Source organism: Poecilia reticulata, chromosome 1 (genome assembly GCF_904066995.2).
Source record: "Poecilia reticulata chromosome 1, P_reticulata-male-v2, whole genome shotgun sequence".
Lineage (NCBI taxonomy): Eukaryota > Metazoa > Chordata > Actinopteri > Cyprinodontiformes > Poeciliidae > Poecilia > Poecilia reticulata.
This window is the reverse complement of record NC_088830.1, coordinates 9263192-9279956: the sequence shown is the minus strand read 5'-3', so window position 1 is coordinate 9279956 and position 16765 is coordinate 9263192. Positions and strand designations below refer to the sequence as shown.

At 36.2% G+C, this 16765-nt stretch overlaps 2 protein-coding genes and 1 long non-coding RNA gene across 9 annotated transcripts in view; 1 reads left to right on the top strand and 2 right to left on the bottom strand.

The window, feature by feature from the left end:
- The window catches only part of LOC103469533 (uncharacterized), a 479729-nt gene that overhangs the window by 204138 nt on the left and 258826 nt on the right, over positions 1-16765 (bottom strand). The window lies entirely within an intron of this gene.
- LOC103462454 (zeta-sarcoglycan-like) overlaps positions 1-16765 on the bottom strand; it is a 343126-nt gene that overhangs the window by 171773 nt on the left and 154588 nt on the right. The window lies entirely within an intron of this gene.
- LOC103469636 (uncharacterized) lies at positions 8944-15303 on the top strand. The gene is made up of 3 exons (XR_014086811.1): positions 8944-10838; positions 10936-11019; positions 11156-15303. It is a non-coding gene; the product is annotated as an uncharacterized LOC103469636 (long non-coding RNA).

Sequence of the window (16765 nt, the reverse complement as noted above, 5' to 3'; positions counted from 1 at the left end):
AACCCCAGACCTAAAGTTTGAGCCCAAGTTCAGATAAAATCCAAAAACTTGGCAATTGAAAATTGAAAGGACCCGACAGTCATTAAAAAAGGGACCGGTTATACTTTCTTGGTCCATTGGCATGAACTCCGCTTCGGTTGCTAGGTAACGGAGTAGTGCCCGCTGATTGACTCAAATCAGTAGGTTTTTGAAACTGCTCGTTTTCCCAATCACCAAAAAAAAAAAAAAAAAAAAACATTAACTTATTGGCAGAAAGTGAATTGATAGGTTTAACTCAAACAGTTTTAGATGCTGTAGAGACCCAAATAGAAGTACAGAAGTAAGCAGGAAAATGAATTTTGCAATAGGTTGGAAAATACAGTATTGGAAGTCTGGAGATGATCTTAAGATGAGAAACTATTTAAAAATGAGATCATGAATGCAAGTTATTTTTGCTTGAAAGAAATTTACCACATTGACTTGGGTTTACATTCTTAAGAGATCATATTAAATAAATAAATAAAAGACAAGAACAGAATAGCACTAAGTGTTTATTATCATTGAAGGCACCTTAAATCAGACGCTTACATAAACCTCATTTTGTGCTAGATCCGTAAGCAGAGTGCAGTCCTGGGTGATGTAATACAATATCTCCTGAGATCCATCAAAAATGACAGTGCTGATATTGGCCATGCCTTTTGCAGCTTTATCATTAATGTCTGTGTAAGTGTGATCATTCAAAACATTGCTTTATAATTTTTTTCCCCCATAAACCCAGTGGGATAATTAGCAAGCGCAAAAACTACACAAATTAGTTCGCTTTAACACTTCAATTATATAATTACGGTCTTTCTATACAAGTGATATCTGGATAAGCTAATGTCACATCTCTATACACACGCATTTTTTTAAACAAACAAAACAAATTTATACCTCCTCCCCAGCGTGTCACATTGACCTGTGCCTGCTGTTACCGTGGTGATGTGATATATTAATTAGTCTGCTGTGCAATTGCCTTGTTAAAGGACAAATCTAATGTGATTCAGTATTTGTAGATGAGAGACAAAGAGAAGAAAGAAATTTATCACCAATGCCATTTAGACTCGACGCAAACAGACATTGATGAGATAAACTGTGGCAACAGAGATGAATACACTCGCACTCGACCATGTCCTGCATGCGGCAACTCGGAGCCACTGACCCTGAACGTAGCTTATTTGTTGGGTGTAGATGTGAGATCAGAGCAGATGCTGCGGGCTATTACAACATGATCAAGTCCCAAAAGGCCACTGGTTCAGTGATAATTAAAAAGCAACAAACAACAACACTGGCTGTTGTTGCTGTATTAGTTTAAGCCATCACTACGAGCTTTGGGTATTAGCTCTATCAATGTTAAAGACTTACTTAAAAATATATATATATTATTTTTTTGAGTTGCGGTGCTGTCTTGGAGTCACTTTGTAAAAACCCTGCCTGTCAAGCTGACTAACAACTAAAGCACCCAGACACTTAAATAATTTTTATGTACAGTAAGTAGCTAAAGCAAGTGAGAGTAAGATACAGAAAACGTGACGATGTGAAGGACACAATACAAGATTTTTGTAGAAACTGAGAATATTGAAATGCTATCTGCCAACAACGCTCAAGTTTGTGATCGGCCGTTTAGTTTTAAGTAATTTTAACCACATTCATTCATTCGTAGAGCAAAGTTTTAATTAAACTTTAACTGGATAATTTAACACAGATTTAAAAAGGAGCAAAAGTTTTGAAATTTATGAAACATGCATTTTATTTCTGGAAACACTAAAAGGAGCGATTTTAACTGATTTGGGATCTGTGAAACCTTTACCAAGCATCTACAATGAAAGTTTTCTTCATTGTGAGCCAAATATATCCTGACTATTCTACGGAATTTCTCAAAAATCTATTTTAAAAAAATCAATCATTATCACCTACAATGACACAGTAGCTGTGTTTTCCATCGACCATATTGTTGCGTAATTTGAGAATTCGAAATGAATTTGCTTAATGGAAACGTGTCAAATTTGATAAAACACTCAAAGTTTTGGCGTTAGGATGAGGTGGTTTTTAGGCCATATTGAAACTGATTTATGGAAATATTTTTTGCATCACGAGTCACATGATTACCAACCAGATGTTGGCACTGGTGCAAACCACGGAGTCAAACAGAAGTTGTTGGAGTATGATAGCGCACTTTTTTTTATATATATAACTTATTGCATGAAAAAAAGTTATTTGCATGATTTCAATTGCATTTAACGGAAACAGTGCAATTGTGAAATTGTGTTTTTTCAACATTAGCAGGCTACTGACTGTAGTTTTGTGCTCATTTATAATAGAAACACAGCTACTGAAATATTGAGACAGTTGTTTGTTTTAACCCCCCGTGTTTCAGCAACATATTTGAAGCAATAATATAACAATGTATCATTTAAAAATCCATACTAGAGACACAGGATATTAAAAAGAGTGATACCGTTGCAAAAATTAAGTCAATGTTATTCAGTTAAGGTTGGGACAAGAACCTAAACAACCAACTTTAATGTCAAATGCTAAAAATGATAACTGATAAATTTAATAAATGGCAAAAAACGCATAGTTTATTTTTGTTGTTTAGAATAAAAATGATTAGCTTGGTGTGATATTTCTAATTACTTCACATCTTTTCACAGCTGCCTTTACCTTGTTGAATTCCTCATGCATCAGAAGCGTTTCATTCTGATTAATTTCCGGCTTCATTCTGATAAAAAGGCAAATGTTTAGTCATCCACAATAATATGAAGCTCCTCTAACTTAAACGGGACTCCAGATGGCAGAATGCTGAGCTAAATAAACGAAGAGCAAAGCTCAGCTTCGTCAGTGTCTACAAGTTTGGTATTCAGTCAACCTTATCTGCAAAATTTAATCCAACTATTGCACTACTACTCTTCATTGCACCCAACCTGCTTTCAGTTTTGGTGAGTTTCTGCAGCATCTTCAAAGTCTATATGAGCCAGAGAAATGTAACTGAAGCAAAGTGCATCTCAGAAAAGACCAGGAATAAAGAAGGTCCAGGGGACACTAATGAGATGTGGACTGCAGCGGAGAGCATAAAAGTATTTCAAGGAAACTAAAGAAGTGAAGAAAATTAAATTAGCTATATGGATATCTACTTATAATGAACAGGAAGTGAATGTTTTAAACCAAGGATTTTAATTTTCAAAAAGGGAATCTGCAATGGTTGAGGTCAAATAAGGTGGAGTGCTTGAATTCATTATAGTTGTATAATAAAATACATAAATGAGCTAAGATTTACTTCAACAATATGGTAAATTCATGGGTGATCGGAATCGATATCGGCAGGAAAAAACCTGATCGGCACATCTCTATAAATTATGTAGAAATTTTACATTTTAACATGAACATACAATATGCATACATTCGGGATTTTAGTTTATTTGGCATAAATCGACATATTCCACCAGTCCATGGCAATGAGGTGCTACCAATATGATCTGTAGTGTGTATTAAATATGGATCTGCAGACATTTGTGTTAGATTTTTTTCCTTTGGATAAGGAAAAAATTATCTTGTCAAGCAAAAAGTAAAACCATTTCTTAGTTTTCTAGCAGAGTAACTTTTAGTTAACATTTCCCTCCATTTCAAAGGATTAATGTCTGCTTGTCCTGCACAAACGACCCTCCACTATGCTTAATGTTGACCATACTTATCCACTCCTTGTTTTCACACAAAACCTATCTGGAGAATTTTTTTTAATTTCATTTTATTATTATTTTTATTTTATTTTATTCTTTTTGTACTTTCATTTGAACCATCTCGCCTCAGTATAATTGTATAAACCCCTCTATTAAAAAAATAACATTTACAAAAAATGTGATGCCCTGAGAGGCTGGAGGCATATTGAACATCAGAGCCCACAGGGTAACAACTATACACGTATATTCTCACATGTTTACACCATGTATTATCAAGAAACAAGTGTCAGGAAAAATTGGCAATATTGTAAAAAAGAAAAAAAAGGATTGAAAAATGGTTGAAGCTTGCAAGATGAAAGATGAGGACTAAGTTCAGTTCTACTCCGGTGCTGTCGGGGTAGAAAACGTGCATGTGTAGCTGTGCATGTTTGCGTGCGTGTGTATGACATCCAGAGAAGATCTAGGGTCTTCAGTGTCACTACACTGCCTCTGCTGTGATAGCAACCCATTCATCAACGGAGCATCTGGTGCCCTTGCAACAACACACACCTACACACACGTTTTCACATCCCCACAGGGACACTACTGCCACAATTCATTCCCTCAGTACTTACGCGAACATCCAATCATCACTTAGGTCCCAAGTCTAAATCTTAATTAAAAAAAAAAAAAACTTAAACAATTGCGGTTTGGTCCTCATGTTGACTCTGGCTTCCGCACATTGGTGGCTTGTTGAGAGTTAAGCCAAATTTTATTTAATATGTTTACCTCATTAAGATGATCACACTTTGCTCTCCAGACTCTTCATTTTGTCTTTTCTCGTTTTCCCTCTTATTTCATTTATTGACTATTAATGATTTTAATAAATCAGATTTGATTGTAGGGTTAGGGTTTACTTCATGGTACTCACATGTATTAAAGAGAAAGCAAATTATAATTCAAACATGTCCATTTGCACCTTTAACATGACCTAAAAAGTGCAAAAAAGACAATAATTATTAACTTTGGTTGTGCAGATTTCAATTAAGATTCTTAATTGAAATCTGCACAAAACCCAACTTTAGCTGTTTATTTATGCCACAGACACTACCGTCTTCCAGTTGGGATCTGTGTGTGTTTGAACTTTGGTTATTATTGTTTGGGTTTCTGTCTAAATCATGTCTTTGTTGTTCAACTCCTCAAGATCTTGCATATTGTTCATTCCTGTGAACTTTAGTTTTTTTAGTTTCTTATCTTATTTTATTTGTGCATTTGAACTTAGTTTCCTAAGTTCAAATGTATTAGTATTTTTTCTGTTCATGTTCTTAGATTCTTTCTTCACTCCATTTGTGTTCTTTTCCTTCAATCTGCCAGCAACAGGTGTAACTCATCACCTGATTGCCTCACCTGGTGCCCATGTTATTATCCACCTCTTCCTCGGTGTGTAGCTGTGGTTCCCAGGTTACATTGTTCTCCACTGGTTCCTGCTGTGATATTACTGGCCATTTTTTTCCTAGTGATTATTATTCTCTCTGATTATTATTATGACATTTCATTTATCTAAAGTCAAGTCACCTGCAGTGGGACAAGCCCAGAAAACGTCAGAAGGAAGGCATCCAGAAGGCAGGAGTTTAATGTGATAAAATCAATCTAATAATTGATTTAAATGTAAATAATTTTCACTTCAGTAAATCCCATATTGAAATATTTGCAATAAAAAACCCCAGACATTTTTACTCAAAGTTCTATGGGATTAAGGGTGAGATAAGATAAATGAAAACAAACGTATCCAGTTTTTCCAGGCATAAACAACATTTTTATGACATAAACACTAAGGTAGGGTAATATCTGGTAATGTCATTTTGCTGATTCCTGATTAGGCAAACACTTAAATAGCTTAGAGACATCCACTTAGTAAAGAAAGATGGCACATAAAACTTTAATCACAAGTAAAAATCCAGTAGGCTTCTTCTACACTAATGCATTTAAGGTGGTGGAAAAACTTTAAATTATGTTTTATTTAGAGGTTTTCCATTTTCCTCTCTCTTACCTCTGCCTATAGCCTCGTACAAAACGGAATATGCAGATTCACAATGGTTTGGATGCTAGATTTGGAATTATACTGAAATAAAATCAAACACCTTTATGATTAAATTTAGTTAAAATATGCACAAAGAAATGTCATGTCTTTCAAAAAAAAAAGTTCAAAACATCCATGTTTTCTTATTACAGAAACTACAAATTTGCATCAAAACTAATTATGAAGCCTTGGAAAAACACGCCAAATTAATAACAAAAGTGATACCGTTAATAAAACATAAGCTCTGCCATGACAAGGAATATACAGTTGGTAGATTTTGCAAAAGTAAAAATCTGATGATTATTTTGTGGCACTTCGCTAACAGAAAGCACGATCACCTCTTAGCAACCGATTAAAAACAAATATTGTTATTGTTACAAAAACAGGATTTCTTCTACTCTTGAAATCGCTAAACACCAAATTAATCAACGTTATCGTTTATAAAACATAAAATCATTTAAAAACACTTTTCATCTGCCTAGAAACAAGAAACTTAGTCTGTAAATTTTGCCAAAGTAAAAATCAGATGTTTACATTGTTTCACTTCGTTTCCAGATAATGTGCTCATCTCTTAGCAACTAATATTGTTATTGTTCAAGAAACATAATATTTCTACTGTTCTTTTGAAATCTTTAAACACCAAATTAATACTATTGTTTATAAAATGTTGCTTATCTGCCTAGGCATAAGAATTTTACAGTCTGTAAATTTCGCAGTAGTAAAAATCAGACGTATACTTTGTGGCACTACTCTACCGGGAGACATGCTCATCTCTTAGCAACAGTTTAATAACAAATATGGTTATTGTTCAAGAAAAACATAAGATTTCTACTGTTCTTTCGAAATCTTTAAGCACCAATTAATAATATTGTTTATAAAATGTAAGTTCTTTTAAAATACTGTTCATCTACCTAGGCACAAGAATTTTACAATAGTAAGAATCAGACGTATACTTCGTGGCATTTCGCTACCGGGAGACATGCTCATCTCTTAGCAACAGTTTAATAACAAATATGGTTATTGTTCAAGAAAAACATAAGATTTCTACTGCTCTTCTTTAAACATCAAATTAATCAATAATATTATTGCTTATACAGCTTAAGTTCTTTTAAACTACTGCTTATCTTCCTAGACAACAAATTTGCAGTCTGTAAATTTTGCAATAGTAAAAATTAGACGTTTATTTCGTATCACTTCGCTACCGGGAGACATACTCATCTCTTAGCAACAGTTTAATAACAAATATTGTTCAAGAAAAACATAAGACTTGTACTGTTCTTTTGAAATCTTTAAACACCATTGTTTATAAAATGTTGCTTATCTGCCTAGGCATAAGAATTTTACTGTCTGTAAATTTCGCAATAGTAAAAATCAGATGTATACTTCGTGGCACTTCGCTACTGGGAGACATGCTCATCTCTTAGCAACAGTTTAATAACAAATATGGTTATTGTTCAAGAAAAACATAAGATTTCTACTGCTCTTCTTTTAACACCAAATTAATCAATAATATTATGGCTTATAAAGCTTAAGTTCTTTTAAAATACTGCTTATCTTCCTAGACCAGAAATTTGCAGTCTGTAAATTTTGCAATAGTAAAAATCCGACGTTTATTTCGTATCACTTCGCTACCGGGAGACATGCTCATCTCTTAGCAACAGTTTAATAACAAATATGGTTATTGTTCAAGAAAAACATAAGATTTCTACTGCTCTTCTTTAAACAACAAATAAGTTATTTAAAATACTGCTTATCTTCCTAGACACAAGAAATTTACAGTCTGTAAATTTTGCAATAGTAAAAATCAGATGTTTACATTGTGGCACTTTGTTTCCAGAAAATGTGTTCATCTCTTAGAAACAGATTAACAACAAATATTTTTTTGGAACAATAACCATAAGATTTCTACTGCTCTTCTTTAAACGCCAAATTAATCAATAATATTATTGCTTATAAAGCTTAAGTCCTTTTAAAATACTGCTCATCTTACATTTACTAAGTAGCATGTGGAGGATCACAAGCATGCTAACCAACATGGACTTACTCCATTCAATATGCTAAAATTAGCGTATAAGCTAAAATTCGTCAAAATGCTAATGCTAGCGTAAATGCTGTCAGCAGCAGTTATGCTCTCATATGCATTGCTATGGCAGGCCCAAATAAAAAAATATGCTATTGGGTTGTTGCAAACCAACAGTCTGGGCATTACACTCACCTCTAGAGATACCGGTGCACATCAGGGATCCAAGTATTTTAATAACCATACTTTCCCAGTAACATGATTGGTAGAGAAAGAGTCAGAACTCAGATACCAGAAATTCCCATGTAATATCATATAACACAGAGGCATCAACAGTCTGAGTTACATTTGGATATCTGTGACGCCCCAAAAGTCACTATTCCTTGCTTGTAACGCCACTGAAGGTCCAAGTTGCTTAAAAATTTTTTTAGAGCATTTACCCCGCAACTTTCCACAGAGTAACAGCACTCCGCCTTTGAATTAAAGAGAAAATTTCATTAAATGTCAAATGACACATTGTCAACTGGGTAAAAAAGGTCACATTCGTTTCACATTTAAGCTGACTAGTTGATGTCTGGTGGACTGTTGAGCTATGCATGTCAGTAAAGAATAATCGGTGTGTAAAGCAAGAAGAAAACTATGTTAAGTTCTAGGAATGATGCAAAAACACAAAGCTATCTATTTTCAGGGCTATTTTATATTCATGCATTCAAAAACAACATATGTTGCAGGTAGCAGAAAACTGCGTAATCTTGTAATTTATTATATAGTGTCATGCTGTGAGAATACATTAGATCTGTTGTGTTACTTTGGTATTTCCCAGAAAAGAAAAAAAGTTCAGCTGAACAATTTTCTAAGAGGGTTTGCAGCATCCTGCCAACTGGTCCTAATTATTCATGATTGTGTATTACAGGCATTCGTTTTGGCAATATGCCTGTAATTAAAAATGTCTTTCTTTACCAGTCCCCAAGATCAATGAATTGTTGAATTCATTTCGATGAGTATCCAAGCACACAAAGATGGTCTCAACGTTCCAGAAAGTCTCAACATATGTCACTGTCAACATGAGCATTTGCTGCTTGGAATAAAGCTCTTAAATTTGTCTTTTGCTTGGTCTATAAAAGAGGGGACTCACAGTCCAAATTAATAGAAACTTTGTCATCAGAAAATTAGCAACCTTAAAGCAATGCAAAGTTGCATTCGATTAAAATTAGCTATAATGTCACAATATAAAAAAAAAAAAAACACGGGGTTCTGTTATCACCACAGACCAGCTTTGGTTTGGATTTCCTGACTAAACAGAAGTAAAAACTCATAATTACTCATAAAAGACCTCCTTTACTGGGAATAGAAAAGATGATGTCCAGCCCCAGTGGCCTACTGCGTTGCTCTACATAAACATTGTAAATCATTAGGTTTGACATGGAGCCATTGCTCAACAACAAATTCAAGGGCCCTCTTATGTACATATAATTTATAAATATTAAAATACTTCATTCACAAATAAAGCAATTTGCAATGGGCCAGCGTTATTTTGATGAGGAGTATCTTACACAGGACGAAAAATTGGATTTTCGACAACTATTGACACCTTGTTCTGCCGTGCGCATGGAGATTGAGGGCTTTCGGCAAGAAGTTTTTGTCAGTCGAGCACTGCCAAAAATGGTCAAAAACGCTGTGTGTCAGTATTCACCCCTTTCCCTTTGTGCCTAGCAGAGGTTTTCGTATTTAAATGAAGTTGCTGAGAGCCATGCAAATGCAAATCAACTGTTGAGCACCACCTTTTGACTCTTATTCATTTTGTAGCTAACCCTTTTTACCTTCTGTTCACCATAAAGAAGTATGTTTGGAGAAAGAATATTAAAACAATATCTTATCCATTAAAATATGTATTACATGTGTGTTAGGAGCACTGAAAAACTTAGTTTTGGTTGAATTGATGATATAAAGGAAGAATATGCATGATTACATACAATAGACTTTTGTGAAACGTGATCTTACTTTGACATTCCTCCTATCTGAAGATTTATCTTGTGATGGGAGGAATTGCATAACTTAATCAAAAATAATAAAAACATGTTCCAGAGTGGTTCATTGTACATAAAGTATTTTTGTGAATAATATTCAAACTAATGTTAATGTTCCCTGATTGCTTTAAAGACCCAGAGTCATGCTATATTGGAGTGGTAGTGGTCATTCCACATCACAATGCAGGACTTAAGAAACTACAGATTTTTCAGTATTAAGTTTAAATTGAAGAACAAAATGGTTGAAAGTTTGTGATACCTTCTGATAGAGTATAACATTTGTATTCTTCTTTTAAAGTTGTGTTAGTTAAGCACTAAATATAACTCGCAGATTATGTATGAACTAAATAGGAGACAGCTCAAAGTAGAATTGAGTAAATAAACATATACATCTAAAAACATTTTAGCAATTAATTATAATAAAAATAAAATATACTGTCACGTAACTTTTGAAAAAAATAACTTTTAGAATGTATTTTTTTCTGTCAACTTTCATTTAACACTCCAGTCCAGTTGATGGCAGTAATGCGCTTTCATAGTCGGTCAAGCAGCCGCCATTAAACTCCAGAGGAAGATTTGCACTGGTGGTAACGAGTGCCAACTGCCTACACCCAACATGAACGAAAAAACCGGTGCGTTGTGTGAAATGGTGGAAAGTCCTATTTCACGGAGTTACCTTTTCAGTATCGTTTTGATATTAAGCAATGTTCCGGCGGAAAACGACAGATGACACCGCGGCGGTCCAACAAGACCGAACTCACTGTAAGAAAGCTTTTATAAATAACATGTGGAGCGGGGCCAGTTGCCTTGTTTGTTTCTTACAGAAAGCGGTCTGTCGTTTTCTTAATGCCGAAACAAGTGTAGGGTGAGATTTTGTATTGCAATCTCTATTACAAGTGATGTTCTGAATTCTTAAAAATACTCGCATCATCTTTGATTTTTTTCAGACCTGAAAAATGGCCAAGCCGTACCAGCCAGACCTCAGACCGCCGTGCCGAGGAGCTCTTACGGAGTCCACCAGGAAGGAGAGAAATTCAGTAAGTTATGATTTCACATTTAGTGAATAGTGAACACTCGCATATTTGTAAGGAAAACTGATCTTCCCGTTATTTTATTTATTTTGTTATAACGCAGTACAGCAAGGCAGAGTGTGGAACGCAGTAAAGATCTACAAAATGGCGGACGGAGGACGGATATGAGGACGAAGTCATGAAGCCTGTATGTATAATCACTGCGTTGATTCCCGACTGTATAATGGTTGGTTGAGAATTATTTTAAGTTATTTACTTATGTATTTTTGAGAAAGCGATATATTTGCTACAATATTTTTTTAATTTTACATTTATTTCCACAGAATGAGTCACATTTGTGTCAATCAGACTCTTCCGGAACGTTCTGATGTCCGTGATGAGGACAGAGATGCAACTGTGTGTGAGTATCTACTGTTTTAGAATGTTGATGATATTTTATGCTTCAATATTGTTTATGTACTTAATGTAATTATGCTATGTATTGACAATGCACAAAAATGTTTTCCAGCTGTTTTCCAGTGTTTCTCGGAAAAACAGAAGAATCAGTGTTCTGAAAGTTGAAACAACATTCAGTGATGCTAGAGACTTATAGATCAAGGCAAAGATAAAAAATGTATGTAACACAGACAAACAACTGCTTCCAGCTCCTTTTTGCAACATTTCACCATCATTTGATCACAGAAGCTTGAAAAGTGTCTCGTCTTATACTTGCGTTAAAGGGGCAGTAGTATGCATCTTCCAGGCACATAGTGCCAAGTAACCATGTTATCTTCAGTTTGTATAGAAATGCTGTGTATGCCAAACATGACTTTAAAAAAAAACTGACTTTGTAATTTAATGCCTTGAAATTGGGCTTCTTGTCTCTTTAAGATGCTTCTCTTTCTGATACTCTGCCTTCAGGAAGTCATTACATTGCTCCTCTGTTGGCTTTTACCAGTGGTGTACCCAGTAGTTTGTAGAAGGAACTCAGCAGATGCACCAGGTGTTTGCTAATTGCTGCCAACTAGTCTGAAGGAGCACTTAGGCACCCCGAATGGCTGCCAAGGTAGATTTACGGAATCTTCAAAAACGTAGGAATCAAATCAACACTCCAAGTATCTTTTTTGATGAGGGGATCCCATTATAAGATGAAATAAAATTCAAAAGAGTCTATTTTAAATATCCCCACCCTTTGAGTTTCACTCTTCCATGTTTCCATGCTGATATTTATGCTGGAGATTTAGTCACCAAAAGAAAATGCAATCCTTCATACACATCTCTGTTTTTTAGCTTCTTTTTTTCTCCTCCTCTGCCATTCCATCTCTCATTACAAAAAAATGACCCACAGCTTGGCAGAGGAGAGAAGGTAGTGCTGCAGGGGTTGCAGCTGGTACTCTGGATGAAGACCTGGCACAAGACACAAAAAGAGTGGAGAAAAGACACGGAGACAAAGGAGAAAATAGAAGATGGACAGATGGGGGGCAAAATGAAATAGGGCCTAAACGGAAAGAGAGGGATAATGATGATGAGACTTTAGCTGGGCAGAATAGAGCTGCTGGCTGGATAGAAGTGAAACTCATTTGGCCGAGAGAGTTATGAGGGACTGAGGAGAGGGAGAGAGAAATTGATAGAAGGGATGGATAACAGATGGGTACTCCCCTGTAATTCTCTGCTGACCACTTGTTCAAAGTAGCTCAAAGAGGGACTTTTAGGCACAAAAGTGGGGCAGATATGAACAAAATAAGGAGGCAGGAAGCAAGACTCTCCACCCATCTGTCTGCACTGAGGCTGTCTTCCTCGCTCATCTGTGTATATGAGGGTTATGGTCTCATTAAACTGTCACCAGCCATTTAACCAATCTCCTGGTACTTTCAGGATTTCTACTTTTATTGCTTTTATGTTTGTCAAAGCTCAATAAAACTATGTCCCTTTTAGCGATATGGTTTCCCCACATACACTTACATGCACTTTGTTCCGCTCGTCTTTCAAAGACGTTACCCCTGTGAAATACAGTACGTTGTTAAATTCAACAGCGCGAGTGAAAACTTGGCTACTTGTGGTTCTGTTTCTTATTTTGCAGATTTATTTATTTTACTCTGTTTTGTTGAGTTTCAGCGTAGCGCGACAGCCTCCGCAGAGATCGTCTGAGACGAGCAAATCTCAGTGTCAAGATGGGCAATCCATGAGAAACGATGATATAGGCTGAAGGATCTGTGACAGATGGGGCAGGCGGGGTTTCTTGTGCTCTCTTTCAGGTAGTATGAGAAAGCGGAGCGAGGAGGAGGAGAGCTATGAGAAGCAAAAACGTGGAAGAGAGCCAACAGCCGAGGAGGAGGAAGAAAGCCCTAGAGATCCTAGCAGCAGAGTACAAGAAGGTAGACAAGGAGACATAGTGCTGGCTTGATGAGGAGTAAAAACCATGGTGGAGAGAAGGGGGGCCCTGGAGACCACAGCTGGTAAGGTATCCATCAAGGAAGAGGTGTCTGAGTGCACTGACATGACCAAAGCAGACGGAAGGAAAAATGCCTGGAATGGGTGTCAGACTGACACCCTTTCTATTTAAGTGTTTGAATGCATCTTGAGTGCTTAGTTCAAAAGCTTTCCTTTCAATTCTTGTAGGGAGTTTTTGGAATACAACTAGCACAACCGGGTAGTAACTAAATAATAATCCATCAGATAATCATCAACCCAATATCAAGAAATTATGACGTCATTCTTATCAGAAGAAAACAAATGCTATAACGAATAGCACCGACCACACTTAAAATTAAGCATTCCCTGCACAGAGTTCAAGTGGTGTCTGTAAAATTGGAGATTTTTTTTATTCCCTCATATCATAAAACAACTCAGTCATAATCTTCATAATAGTTAAAAACTTAAAATGCCATGTGAATGCGGCTGTCGTGGAAGCTCTTAACGTTTCGGGGGAACACAATACGCTGCCTTTGGGTAACAATTATTGAAAGAAACTTCTGTGAGTAGAGAAAATGTATCACAATGTTTAACATGTCAAATTTGACCTTAAACACAACCCTGGCTGATGGAGTATTCAAAGCATTTCAGGAGGCCTGCAATGCTAAAGACTGAGCAAAAGCTAGCATTCAAGAGGCCATGAACTCAAATCCATTGATGAAACGTTTGACAAAACAAGAGGATACAAGCGCTTGAAGAGCCTTGAAGAGAGAAGTTGACTTGAAGTTCAATTGAGCCTATATTACAAGAGAAAAAAAAATACTCAAAAAATGTCAGTTCTTCTGTGTGGTAAAGTGGTAGTGACGCTCCTGAACTCTTGTGGTTGCATTTGTGGTTGAAGGAGATTGTTAAATGCATTCGCTCATGACGAGCAAATACAAAAATACACGATAAACTTTTTAGAACTTTACTTTTTCCACTACTTGTGGACTGGTGCACATATTGTGATCTTTTAATACCAAATACTAAAATCTTTATTTTATAACTTATCAAATGTTTTATTTAAAAAAATAAAAATAGTACTGGTTTAAATTGACATATTGACATAACCCTACTTTTCAGAGTACTGCAAACACACAGTTTCTTTTTAGATGTGTGTAGCTGGCCGTTGTCCTGGACATCTGTCTTTCTGGGATGAAACTGTGCCAGACTGAAAGAGCTCACATCATCCCAGGGTCAGCAGCATACAACTGTACTATTCATCATTAGCTCTTTTTATCTCTCCCACTCTATATTTTATCGGTGCTTGTTCTCTCTTTTTGAAGAATTCCTTCTTTCTTTATCTCATACAAAGAAATGCAGCTTAGCTCAGGGTCACCTTTGTGCTTAAACTATTTTTGCTTTCTACCTTTAATTTTCTGCATTGCGCACGCTATCCATCTCTCCACAATATTTTCCTGGTTTTATGAAATCATCCTTTTTGGCTTTGCTTTCTTTTTTTTCTATGCTGCACCTGGCTTGCTTTCCATCTTCCACTCTTGTTTTTCTCCGACTCCATCTCCCCGTCTCTTCCTCTCTCTCCGTATGTTCTGCTCTCTTGCCAGAAGAGCCTCCGGGTTAAAACACGCTGGCATCCACAAGTCTGGCAGGTGTGTATCTACATTTGAACAGTATGGAAAGGCTTGTTTTATTATACAGTCGACATCTGTAGTGAATGTATGGTTGTTATTTCGGAGTCTGATTCATGCCGGAAATGAAACATGAAAGGCGTTGGCAGACCTGTAACTTCTCTATGTTTTAATATGAATCTTCCTCGTTTAAGTGAAAGAAATCAAAACAATATTGCCGCAGGTAATATTATCCAATAAAATATTGAAACAAAACTTGAAGTCCATTTTGCCTACTTTGCAACATCAGTAAAGCTTACAATAAAAACTACTGAAGAATGTGTTGGGTTGTTACACAGTTCATCTGATTCTGCAAACAATCTGAGACCCACAAACAGATTCTTACCGTTATTCCAGTAGGAAACTTCAGTGGACCAGTAACATTAAAGAGTAGCACACGACATAAAGTTATGTTTTCCAACATACTTATATTTTACCAACATATTTATCATTCAACTCATAAAACCAGTAGTGGAAAAAAATTTACAACAGCAAATGTAGCAAGCTTCCTAGCATAATAAGAGCTTTGAGGGTTTAAATAAGTCAGAGTTAATCGTTATAATACGTAATAATTAGAGAAGTGCCTATCAGATTTTTTCCTGCCGATACCGATCACCCATGAGGGTCAATCACCGATACCGATCACATAATTATTACTATTTTTTTATCATATTCACTACCGGTTACATTATGTGGAAAACTTGTTTTTAATAACTTTTTCCAAGAAGAAAACTAAACAAAACAGGCATTCTGCAAATTGTACTGCTATCGGTAATACTATCTTTAACAGACTGATAACATATGAAGGCTCTGAAGAGGCTAAATAATGCAAAGAGCCAAAATAAAACCTCTCAACATTGCCAAAAAATTCAAGTGTAAAACATTCAAAGGCAAATACAGGTTCCATTACAATAAACAATCCAGAGTTACTGAATGAAAAATTCCTGATAGCATGGCGGCTAGCTGATCACTGCTAGTTCTGAGTGGCTGTTTCTGACTGAGCGGAGTAATAATGCAGAACAGGGAGGAGATCGATCATGTTTTTAGAGATTATCTGTCTCATGTTAGGACAGCGAAAGTTTTAATATGTATGTAAAATGTATTTTTTTTAGGTTAGATGCTGCAGCTTTAAGCAGAGGTTCGGTGTGAGAGTCACTACCAGGTGGAGCAGAAGCGGCGCTCCGTCTGTGAAATATTACTACCTATAGCGCATAGCAGCGGTTCAACAACAAGAGCAGAACCAGCGTCTTACATCACAGCTCGAAGACTTAAATAATTTTGCGGGTTATTTGTTTAGCTTTCTGACCGTCATGCTAATAATCCGGGTGAGTGTTTGTAGCTGTGCACTGCTTTACCTACTGTCTGATCCTCCATATGTCTTTTTTACTGCAGTGAGCCGCGATGTAGCCAAACTCCGTCAAGTATGGCATTGTTTTTATGTCGTATTAGCTTCGTGTTGATGCATTTTGACATGCTTCAATTTTCCGCCGCAACACGCAAACCTCCCCATTCACTCAGTGCGTTATAGTACCACATCGCTTAGAATTTGCTGCTGCGCGTTTGCGCAGAGAGAAGGAAAGAGGAGACCAGCTGCACAGGCAGGCTGCAAAATGAGACGCAGGTGATCGGTATTGGCGACAAGAGCTAATGATAGCCGATCACCGATTATGCACTTTTTCACGAAAATCGGCTGATTATGATCGGTGACCGATCGATCGGCACACCTCTTGTAATAATGAATCACAATCCTCACTGCAAAAGTTCCTGTTTCCAATAACAAAATATGAAAACTGCTTCTTATGAGATGTAGATAGAAAATGCTTAAAACTGGAAGTACCAAAGTAGTAAGACCGTTTTCGGCTTTTCATATCCAAT